Source organism: Arachis duranensis, chromosome 2, assembly GCF_000817695.3.
Source record: "Arachis duranensis cultivar V14167 chromosome 2, aradu.V14167.gnm2.J7QH, whole genome shotgun sequence".
Classification (NCBI taxonomy): Eukaryota; Viridiplantae; Streptophyta; class Magnoliopsida; order Fabales; family Fabaceae; genus Arachis; species Arachis duranensis.
Genome location: NC_029773.3, coordinates 74969959 through 74982184, shown reverse-complemented (window position 1 = coordinate 74982184; position 12226 = coordinate 74969959). Strand labels below are relative to the sequence as shown.

The 12226-nt window shown below is 34.1% G+C and overlaps 1 pseudogene; it reads right to left on the bottom strand.

Moving 5' to 3' along the window:
* Nucleotides 1-687: 687 nt before the first annotated feature.
* Nucleotides 688-6819, bottom strand: LOC107475099 (protein NRT1/ PTR FAMILY 4.6-like; annotated as a pseudogene).
* Between the last annotated feature and the right edge of the window lie 5407 nt (nt 6820-12226).

The following is a 12226-nucleotide window of genomic DNA, read 5'->3' as shown; positions in this document are numbered from 1 at the left end:
ACTATCTACTCTTCCGTTGATACTACTAATAGTTCTTCTCTTGATCTAGGAGCCGACACAATGGCCGCTTCAAGGAGAGTTACTCTCAAGGAAGCAGGTGCACCGAACTTTGTTCTTCAACCTTTTCATGTGCTTCACTCAAACTTGAATACAAACTTTGAACTTAAGACCGTTTTGATCAATCTTTTACCGAAGTTCTACGGACTTTCCGCACAAAATCCTATTAAACACCTTAAGGACTTTCAAGGTGTGTGCTCAACAACTAAGCGGGAAGGATCCGATAACTACAACTTTCCTTTTTCTTATGTTATTATTATTTCCAACATGAATTTCTTATATACATAACATATGTATTTGTATTTTTTTCCCTGCTGAGAGGGAAAAAGAAGCGAGTGTGATGCTGATCCGCACCATGTTGGGTCCTTGGATGCAAACATGCACAATTTGCAGCCAAAAAATTAATACCTTCATATGATTTCTTATTTTGACATATCACGAACTTTAACAACTGAATTTCAGCATTTTTTCAAACAAAATATCATCTTTATGTTTCAAAATAAATGTCATTTTGACTGATTTGATATATCTTCAAAAAGAATAGAAGATCTAGCATATTAATATATTCACTTAGTCAAAATGACATTTATTTTTGAAACAACCGAAATTTAAAAAATTGAATGTGATGCATTAATTGGCACATATCCCTTTATACTTATACCTCGTAGCCCAAAACAGGTAATGAAGGAAGTTCAACCCACTAAGCACACACATTAGCCAATAGAACCTCTTAAGATGATAGTGATTAAGATTAGCACCAGATAACCATGGCTTATGGTTAGAGCTACCCGTTGCACTATTCACTATTGACACAATCACTGAACTCAGATAATACCCCATTGCCAAAGAAGCCCAAGAAAGTGAAGTAGCCAATGATCTCATCCTAATTGGTGCCTCAGAGAAGAAGAATTCCAACAACCCAGCCAGTGTGAAAAGCTCAGCAGAACCAAGAAACAAGTACTGAAATGCAATCCAAAGGAATGTTATAGGTAATGGCTTTGTTGTTGCTCCATTGTTTTCATTAATTAAGCCTGAATTAGTGGCTACCCTTTTTCTCTTTACTTCAACAACTGCAGCCATAGCCATTGCAACAATTGATAGAAACAACCCAATTCCTATTCTCTGGAGATGAGTGATACCCATTTCAGATTTTGTGGCTTTTCTTGCATATGGGATTATATAATGTGGTCATAGATTGGTGCTATGAACATTATGAAGAGAACGGGAAAAACTGGTAGTGCTGCTGGTGGAACCTTTAAGGAACCAAGCTTTGTGTTCATTGTTGCAGCTTGTTCTACTGAGAATGTTGATAATTGAGCTAAGCAACAGTTTAGCATTATTGTGCATGCAAATATTGAAAGCACTTTTAGTACTATTTTGACATCTTCAACTTGTTGCACTGTGCATTGTAGTGATGATGATGAGTTTGAAACTGCTTTGTTGAGAAATCTTAGGGAAGCTGTTAGAGTCTCATTATCATGTTGAGTTACTGATTTTGATGTTTCTGGTTCCTCTGATTCTTTTCTGTTACCTGATGAGTGTGGATTTGAAGGGCTTGGAGCCATGTTCACAACAGCACTACTTGAGTTCTTGTAGATGCAGTTGTTAAGTGTTGCAGAAACAAGAACCTGCTCAATTTTTAGAAAATGTTATCATAGGAGAACAATGGTATTATTTCTATAGGTGTTAATTATTAATGTATAATAAGATTGAGTAAACCTATTACAATCTTGTTCTTGATCTTAATCACAAAGAATTCAGTTATTTGTTGGAATTGAAAATAACAAATTTATCCTTGAGAAAGGGTCATAGATTAGTAATTTTATTAATTTAAAGAAAAATCAATAAAAATACCTATATTTATCGATACGAATAACGCTAAGTTTAGGATAAAGAGATTTTTATATGCACAGAATAAAAAAAGTACCTAATCTTATTTTGAAATTAACAAAAATAAAATAATATAATTCTATATGATAAATATCCAACAATTTAACGAAGAAAAATTTCATATCTCCACATTTTTTTTCACTGCAGAATGGATTTATCGACAGGGTGCAAGAAAAGCTACAACAATTTCGTGTCCCATTTCTCTGACTAAAGCTAGAATGCTGGAAAATATATTCCTATCTTCTAAATATATGAATAATTTGTGTTTTTTTTTTCTTTTTTGAATGTGGAATGATGATCTACTACAACAAAATAATATTGAAAAATGAATTATCCAATAAAATAATAAATTTAACGTTGCAAATCTTTTTTTAGAGAAAGATTAGAGGTTACTCAATAAGCATATGTACTTGAAAAAAAAAGCCTAACTACCAATTTGATACTCAAAAGATTTAGGTATTGATAAAAAGATCACGATAAATCAGTTTTTAAATGATTTGAAATGCGACAAAAATAATTAATAAATATTATATTTTTTATAAGTAATAAAACAAATTTTGTATTTAACACGTGTCTTATTTATTTAATCTGAATTTTCGTGCCAACGTTTAAATAAATAATTAAATATTTAAAAGTTGCACAAAAACAATTTACCACAAAATTTAATCTCTAAATTTTTTATTTTTTAAAAAATTTAGTCATTCACAATAAAAAAAATTCACTTAACATAAAATTATAAAATTTTAATGATGAAAATATTTTATTTTTCTAATGATACTTATAAAAAATTATATCAAAATATGATTTCTAATGAACTATTAATTCAGTGATCCAATAACTTGATTTAGTCGATTACTAGTACGATTTTGATAACTATACTTTTAATATTATGTTAAAATCTTTTGAACTTGAATTATAGTTTTTTATTTTTTTTGCTATGTTGAGATGTTATATTTTGGTTTTCAAAAATATTATTAATACACTAAATCTGTCGCTAAAATCAACCATTATGTATTTGCGTATAAATATATGTGTTATTTAATTTATTTTTAAAGTATATTTTATCTTATAACATATATTTTTTATTAAGGACTAATTTTAATTTCCTTACCATTTACCACATCTACATGTTGATGATGAGGATCGAGGGAGGAGTTCGTTGTTGATAATGTTGGTGCTGTAGAATTTGGTGGGTGATGTTACTAGTTTTCATTCTTGGAAAGAGTTGGGATGGAAGTGGTGAAGAGTTGAGACTTGGAGATGAGTAAGTTAGAGTTATAGTTGAGAATTCAAAGCTAGGTTAGGTTAAATTGAGTACTTTAGATCTTTTTTTTATAGGTTTTAGGATTTTGATAATTTTATCAACTTGAGTTTTTTTTATGGATACAATAAATTTTAGTTTTTTATTGATAGATTTATCAACTTTTTAAATATTTGTAGGTATAAATAATATTTATTTACTATAATTAAGAGTAATTTTATCAATATATTAATCGAAAAAGAAAATATTCAAATAATATAAATTTTAAATTATTTTGAGTGCTCCATTTGCCGGAGACAAATTTCATGATTGGCCAACATCTATTCAAATTGAAATGTGTATATAAGATCATGCATATGTATATATATATATAAGATTTTGACACCTAAACCCATGTGTTGTTTAACATTTTCCCTAAACATGATCATTAGTTCTAAGCCGGACTTGCATGCTTCATTTTCTAGTAGAGCGAGAAAGAAAGAACCGAGAGAGAAGAGAGAGTGAACTTCTTTAATTTCCAGCTTTATTTTTTTTCGATTTGTAACTTCAATACAAAATTTAATTCGATAAAAGTGTTAGAATTCTTCTTTTTTACGTGTTGATGTCACTTTTATTCAATAAAAATTGACGGTGACGTAGCTTTTTTTTTTCAAAAATTTAGCCAATTAGAATTTTAGGAGACACAGACGATTTTGACATTTTCTTTTTAAGCAACTCGATCAAAAAGCTTCTCGAAAATTTTCATGAATTCTGATTTCATACGAAAGTAGGAAATTTCATGTTGAAATTCACTGTTTTAATTTATGAATGCTATGGAAGTCTAGTGGATATTTGCAAATAATTTATGATTGTTTGGAATGACTGAATGATAAGTTTGAATTACACTTGTGACTAAATGTGATGAATATGTATTTGATTTCTTGATTGTTTAGGAATGTTGAAAATTTTGATTGTTGAGTTAGAAAGTCGGTTTGATTTGTTGGTATTGAACTGAGATTTGAAAATGATTTCTGATTTTGGAAATGTTTGAAAAGAAGTTGAGAATGGTTCGGTTGGGACCCGAAAAGGGTGGCAAAATCCGAATTTTAGGAGGGATGCTGTCGAAATTTTATTATGAAAATTAAGACTTTGTTTGAAATATTTAGAAAAAGTTTGGACTTGAGAAAATTGTATTATTTGGCTTTCGATTTATTAAGAAAAGATTTACATTTGGGTTTGATTTATTAAGAAATTCCATATGTTTTGAGTTTGATTGTCGTCCTCCCTAAAGTTTCGAGACCCTGCCGTGAGATTTATTTAATAAATGATTCTTTTAAAGAGGTTTAAATTTGAAATGGTTTTGAAGTTGGGTTGGAAAATCATGGTTAAGAAAGAACTGATTTTTGTATGAAAGAAGAACTTGTTGTAAGTAAAATGGTTTCGGAGGTTTGGAAAGGTTATAAAGAGAGGTGTAGGTTTTAAATAAAAATGACTTGAATTCGGTTTATTAAGTAAAGGGACCTCTGCCACAGAAAAGCAGAGGGCAGTGACTGATAAACCCCAATTTGGTGGTTTATCTTGTACTTAATTTAGGGGATTTTATCAACCTTTCTTACGTTTATTCACTAAAATAACATGGTTTTGTAATTCTACCTTAATTTGGGTTTAAGCATAAAAACATGCTTTTTAGATCCTTAAATTGGTAATTTTAATTCATCTTTTATTCCACTAGATGCCTTGATGTGTTTGTTAGTGAATTCAGGTTGAAACGGCTAGGAATGGATCAAAGCAATGAAGAGAAAAGCATGCAAAGTGAAAAATTCATGAAAAATTAAGGATTTGGAGTGCCTACATCGACGCACACACGTGACAGACGCGCACGCATGGAGATAAAGTCGCATGGTGATACGTACGCGTGAGAAGAAAATGCCAAGCGACGCGTACGCGTCGCAGCACGCACGTGACCTCGTTAAAGTGAAAACGCTGAGAGTGATTTCTGAGCTTTCCAGGCCTAAATCCAACTAATTCCAGAGACTATGCAGAATTCAAGATGGGTCAAGGGGGAAGCACTTAGGATAGTTATAATGAGCCTTTAGTTAGTTTTCTAGAGAGAGAAGCTCCCTCTTCTTTCTAAAATTAGGTTAGGATTAGGTTAATTTCTCTTAGATCTAGGTTTAATTTCTTGCTTTTATCTTGCTTTCTTTACATTTCCTTGTTCTATTGTCTTGATTCCCTTAGTTCCCCTTGTTAATCCCTCTTTTTATGCCCTTTTATGTTGTTACACTTTTGTTGGAATTGGCTTCCCTTTTAACGCAATTTCATATTTTTATGTTCCTTTATTGTTCAATTGCTTTGTTATTGTTATTTCCTTGCATTTGGTAGTGTTAGATTTTATATTTCTTGTCATTCTATTATGCTTTCCTTTTATGCCTTCCAAGGTTTTCACAAAATGCTTGTTTGAATTTTAGAGTAGATTTTTGTGTTCTTTGCTTGGGATGGTAACTGAGGTGAACTTGAGTTGCTAATGTCCAAGTGATTGATGATTGGTATCCCTTGACTCTAGCTTTCACTAAGTTAATTAGTGAGGTGGCTAGGACTTATGGATTAGGATTAAGGTAGCTCATTTGACTTTCCTTCACTTGTTGGAGGATGACTTAATGGGATTGATCCTTGCAATTATCATGTTGTGGTTAGTAACAAGGATAAAGATCCTTAACCATCAACCCTTGCTAAGACCTTTTTATCATTTGAGTTTTCTTTACTTTTTTGTCATTCATGTTTCTTGTTCCTTATCACAAAATCCTAAAATATACAACCCACAACCAATAACATGAACACTTTCCTGCAATTCCTTGAGAGACGACCCGAGGTTTAAATACTTCGATTTTTTTTATTGGGGTTTTTACTTGTGACAACCATATTAAATTCTGATTGAGGATTTATTGTTGGTTTAGAATTATACTTGCAACGAGATTTCATTGAGAAATTATTTACTGACAATTATCCTACGTCAAATTTTTGGCACTATTGCTGGAAAATTGCAAATGTGTGCCTTGTTATTGGTTATTATATATATGTGAATATTGGGAATATGTTTGTCTTTTGCTTCTTTGTTAGTTTTTGGTAGTTGTAGGAGTTTTTTCTCTTGATTTGTTACTAGTTTTTATTTTTATTTTCCCTTGCTACGATGAATTCTCACCACTTTGGCTATGAGTTTGGTTCAAATTATGTTGTAGAAAATGGAAACTACAATGACAATATGCATCAAGGATGGGATACTCAAATGTGGGAGGAGCCTCAAGCTTATGACCAACTTTCTTGGCAACAACCTCCTCCTGTCTCTTATGGGTATAATTCCATTCCTAATGCATATCTATCTAGTGGATGTGGTGATCCTCATTATGGTTGTCAACAACCACCACCATATACCTATGAGCCTCATCCTCAACAATGCCCTCAACCATACTCACAAGTCCCTTTTTACCAAATACCTTCCTATGACCCTCATCCATCATGTAACCAATCACCCTTACTTCATCCTTGTGACCATTATGAGAGAAAACCCAAAGAACCACCCACATTCCAATACAATTACTTCCAAGGACCACAAATTCCATACACATCACCTCCATACCCTTACCAAGAAGAACCACCTTCCTATCATGAATCCTCTCTTCCAAACAATGAACCCTCCTATCCACTCCAATCTCCAATAGATGAAACCCTTGGTCTTATTCTTCAAGGGAAAGAAGAGATAAAAAGGGAGGTACTAGAATTCACGGCCACCTTGACCGAGGTAGTAAACCGATTAGCCTCCCAATGTTTGAACACTCAAAGTACTCCCATGGCCACATGTGGAGAATCAATTGAAGAGCATAGCTTGAAGGAGAGATTGGAAACTCTGGTGGAAAATGAGAAATGTTACTTTGTTTTAGAACAATTAGAGGAACCTATGATTGTTGAGGAAGATGAAGAAGTGGTTGAAGACTTAGGAGATGCGGAACCTCCATGGGAATCTAGAGTTAAAGAGAACCCCTCCAAGAAGATTGAATTTGATGTTGAGGAGAAAAGTGCACAACCTCCAAGGCATGTTCCATATGAAGAATTGGACGAGATAGAGGAAGAATTGAGTTTCCTTGATGATGAAGATCATGCATCAAACCTTCTTGGTGGTGAATCCTTTGAACTTGAAGAACCTTCTCCCGGTGGGATAAAAAGCAATGTGGAGGTAGATTTTTCTCATCCTCCCATTTATGATTTAAGTGATGGAGAAGAGTTAGATGAAATTGATGAACAAATGATTGAATTTGAAAAATCTTGTGAAAAGGTGGAAGTCCTTAGAAAAAGAAGGACGGGAGTTGAATACGCTTTGTCAAGATCCTTGGAAGTTTCTTTACCTAGATTGTCATCTACTCCTACATTTGAGTGGGTAAAACTCATCTCTATTAGCTTTATGGTCTCACTTGAGTATGGCTTGCTTGAAATGGATGGTCAACTTAGGGCGCTTTGCGCGGTGAAGCGTAAGAGAAGGATGTTTAGTGGTTGGCGTTGCAAATCAAGGCTTATTCTGGTCAACTCATCAAAGATGAGATACAAAGGGTGGACTAGTGCTCAACTAGACGGGTCTAGAAGGAGTGTTTGGTATTACATTGAGAATTCCTCTTGCTTGCGACCCGGATGGATCAATGATGATCAACTTGAAGACGAGTGTAGAAATAAGATTTGGGATCCCAGCATACATGAGGATCAATTTTGGGAGCCATTAGCTTGTGTGGAACTTCATTAAAGCTTGGTGATATTAATTTTGAAGAATGGAGCTTATTGGAAGTCTAAGCCTTGGTGGATGTTCAAGGATGGATTCAAGCACAAGCCACCTTGATGAGGAGCTCCCCAAAAGTCCAACTTAAGGACAGTAAATAAAAGTGCTAGGTGGTAGACACCCCACCATGGTAAACTCTTTTCATTTTTCTCTTTTTGTAAATATTGGTAAAAATTAGTTCAATTTCATGTTTTGTTTAGTTTGTTAAGTTTATTTGGGAGTATAGTAGGTTAAATAAGGTTTTATGGTGTTTTGGTAGGTGTTTGGAGGCTTGGAATGCTTGGTTTGGTGCAAGAAATTAAAAAATTTTGAAAAATAAAGCACCATGCCACGCGTACGCGTGACCCCAGGCTTTTCAACCATCCACGCGTACGCGTGACCCATGCGTACACGTGGATCCAAAATTTTCACCTCCCATACAAAAACCCAAAAGTTGTGCGAGTTTTGGGCTGGAATTGTGCCTTTAGCACAAAACATACCTTTTAGGCCCTTAAATTTGTAATTTTAATTCACCTTTTATTCCACTAGATGCCTTGATGTGTTTGTTAGTGAATTCAGGTTGAAAAGGCTAGGAATGGATCAAAGGAGTGAAGAGAAAAGCATGCAAAGTGGAGAATTCATGGAAAATTAAGGATTTGGAGTGCATACATCGACGCGCACGCGTAACAGATGCGCACGCGTGGAGATGAAGTCGCATACCAAGTAGTACCTCAAGTGAATGAGGGTCGATCCCACGAGGATTGATGGACTAAGCAACAATGGTTGATTAAATTACTTAGTTAGGCAAACAGAAAATGATGTTTGAAGGTTCAAAAGCATTAACAGTAATTCAGAATATCAGAAAGCAAGCAATAAATTGATGTAAATAATATGGGAGAGACAGTTAAGGCTTCAGAGATATCTAATTTCCAGATTGGCTTTTCTTACTAACCATTTTAATCATGCAAGATTTAATTCATGGCAAACTATATGTGACTAAACCCTAATTTCTTAGACTTTTTTAGTCTCCTCTAAAATTTATCAACCGCCAATTCCTTAGTCACTTAATTCCAATTAGAGGGTGAAGTTCAATTCTAGTTTATATGCCACAAAAATCCTAATTACCTAAATATAAGAGGATTATATGTCACATATCCCGTTAAGTCCAGATAATTAGAAATTTAAGAGAATATGTTTTCAAGCTGTTGTTCAAGTAAAGAGCTTTTCCAAGTTATACAAGAACTCAATTAGAACAAGGGTCATACTTCCGTTTCACCAAATTCATAAGATAAAAAACGAAAATAATTCTTGAATTATAAATTAGTACATAAATTAAAATAGAAAAATAATAGTATCAATCCATACAATAGACAGAGTTCCTAACCTTAACAGTGGAGGTCTAGTTGCTCATGGTTCAGAGAAAAAACTAGGATTCGTAAAAACTGTAAATTGCGGAATGAGGTAGAAGAGAAGAGAAGTCCGAAGGGCTGATTCTTTTCCCTTTTATATCTAATCCTAATTAATGTAAAATATATTTCCTAAAACTAAATAATATATTTTTCTATTTTAAATAAAATAAAAATTCAATCAAAATTAATTAAGCTTCATGCGCAGCTTTGTATAAGTGCCTGGGGACTACTTGGGTTATTAGGATCCACGCTGAACTTGGAAATTCTTAAGTTCAGCGTGGATGAGGCAGTATGTCTCCTTTGGTGCGTCCCTTGAGTCCACGCTGAACTTGGAAATTCTCAAGTTCAACGTGGAGTGATGTGTGATTCTTCCTTTGGAGCTTTTGATCTGGCGCTAAACTTGGAGTTCCTCAAGTTCAACGTGGGGTTGTACGTATGAAATGGAAAAAAAAATATATTATTATATATCGTTGGAAAACTATGGAAGTTAGCTTTCTAATTCTGCTGGAATCACGTCAATTAGACCTCTGTAACTCAAGTTATTTTTGTTTGAATGCAAAGAGGTCGGGGTTGACAGCATCATTCGCTTTCTTCCTTTTCTGCTACAAAACTCTGTCAAATCCATCCGAATGCTACCTGAAATAAATAGAAATTGCAAACAACTCAAAGTATCATTCATAGTGGCTAAAGTTAATTAAATCTTTATTAAACTCAACAATTTGAATGCAAATTCACTAGGAAAAGATAGAAAAGATGCTCACGCATCACATGGCGACACGTACGCGTGAGAAGAAAATGCCAAGCAACGCGTACGCATGGCCCATGTGTACGCGTCACAGCACGCACGTGACCTCATTAAAGTGAAAATGCTGGGGGCAATTTCTGAGCTTCCCAGGCCCAAATCCAACTGATTCCAGAGACTATTTCATGCAGAATTCAAGATGGGTCAAAGGGGGAGCACTTAGGATAGTTATGATGAGCCTTTAGTTAGTTTTCTAGAGAGAGAAGCTCCCTCTTCTCTCTAGAATTAGGTTAGGATTAGGTTAATTTATCTTAGATCTAGGTTTAATTTCTTGTTTTTATCTTGCTTTCTTTACATTTTCTTATTCTATTATCTTGATTCCCTTAGTTCCCCTTATTAATCCCTCTTTTTATGCCATTTTATGTTGTTACACTTTTGTTGGAATTGGCTTCCCTTTTAATGCAATTTCATGTTTTTATGTTCCTTTATTGTTTAATTTTTTGTTATTGTTATTTCCTTGTATTTGGTAGTATTAGATTTTATATTTCTTGTCATTCTATTATGCTTTCCTTTTATGCGTTCCAAGTGTTTGACAAAATGCTTGGTTGGATTTTAGAGTAGATTTTTGTGTTCTTGGCTTGGGATGGTAACTTAGGTAAACTTGAGTTGCTAATGTCCAAGTGATTTGATGATTGGTATCTATTGACTCTAGCTTCCACTAAGTTAATTAGTGAGGTGGCTAGGACTTATGGATTAGGATTAAGGTAGCTCATTTGACTTTCCTTCACTTGTTGGAGGATGACTTAATGGGATTGATACTTGCAATTATCATGTTGTGGTTAGTAACAAGAATAAAGATCCTTAACCATCAACCCTTGCCAAGACCATTTTATCATTTGAGTTTCCTTTACTTTCTTGTCATTTATGTTTCTTGTCCCTTATCACAAAACCCAAAATATACAACCCACAACCAATAACATGAACACCTCCCTGCAATTCCTTGAGAGACGACCCGAGGTTTAAATACTTCGGTTATTTTTTTATTGGGGTTTGTACTTGTGACAACCATATTAAATTCTGATTGAGGATTTATTGTTGGTTTAGAACTATACTTGCAATGAGATTTTATTGAGAAATTCTTTACCAACAATTATCCTACGTCAGTGACTAAAAAGATATTGAGTGTTGTTGAGCCTTAGTGCCATTTGTCTAGTGAGGACGGCGATACGTAACGCTCACTTAACACAATAGAGACGGCTCAGTGAGGACGGCGATACGTAACGCTCACTAGATGTCATGGGCTTTATGTGTGAATGATTGTGAGGGGATTCCCCTATGTATGGAATGGCTTCCAGGAAAAGTGGCACATGCTTCAGCTGAAGAATCAGCGCCTGCAAGTACTTGCAGAGGTCATGTTCGGCATACTTCATCTGGAGAATCAGCGCCTGCAAGAAATATAAAATTGCAGAGGTTATGCCGCTGGAATGCCTTATCTGACTTGCAAGTTGGATTGCGTCGGGTGTGGATCGAAACCGACAAATGAGCTCCTTACCTGTGATAGGACTAGACATGCATCATCATTGTTTGTACATTTGCATTTGATTGTATTTGGTTATCTTGTCTCTCTGTGATTGTGTTGTTTGTCTTATTGTTATTTGTTTGTGTGTTGATCTGTTTCCTGTGCTATTAGTTTGTGTATTGAGGTGACTGAGAACTGAGATTATGATTGAGATTTGTCTTACGTTCAGAAATTTAAAGAAGGTAATTAATTATATAAAGTAATAGTAAAAAGTATTTTCAAAAGGTTTAATAAAAATATAGTTTTATTGAGTAAAGTTAATTATTTGCATTTTATTTCATTACTCTTACGACATTCCCATTTCCTACTGAGAACGTGATGAGCGGATAATTTATACGCTTTTTGGCATTGTTTTTATATAGTTTTTAGTAATTTTGAGCTACTTTTAGGGATGTTTTCACTAGTTTTTATGATAAATTCACATTTCTGGACTTTACTATGAGTTTGTGTGTTTTTCTGTGATTTCAGGTAAATTCTGGCTGAAATTGAGGGACTTGAGCAAAACTCTGAA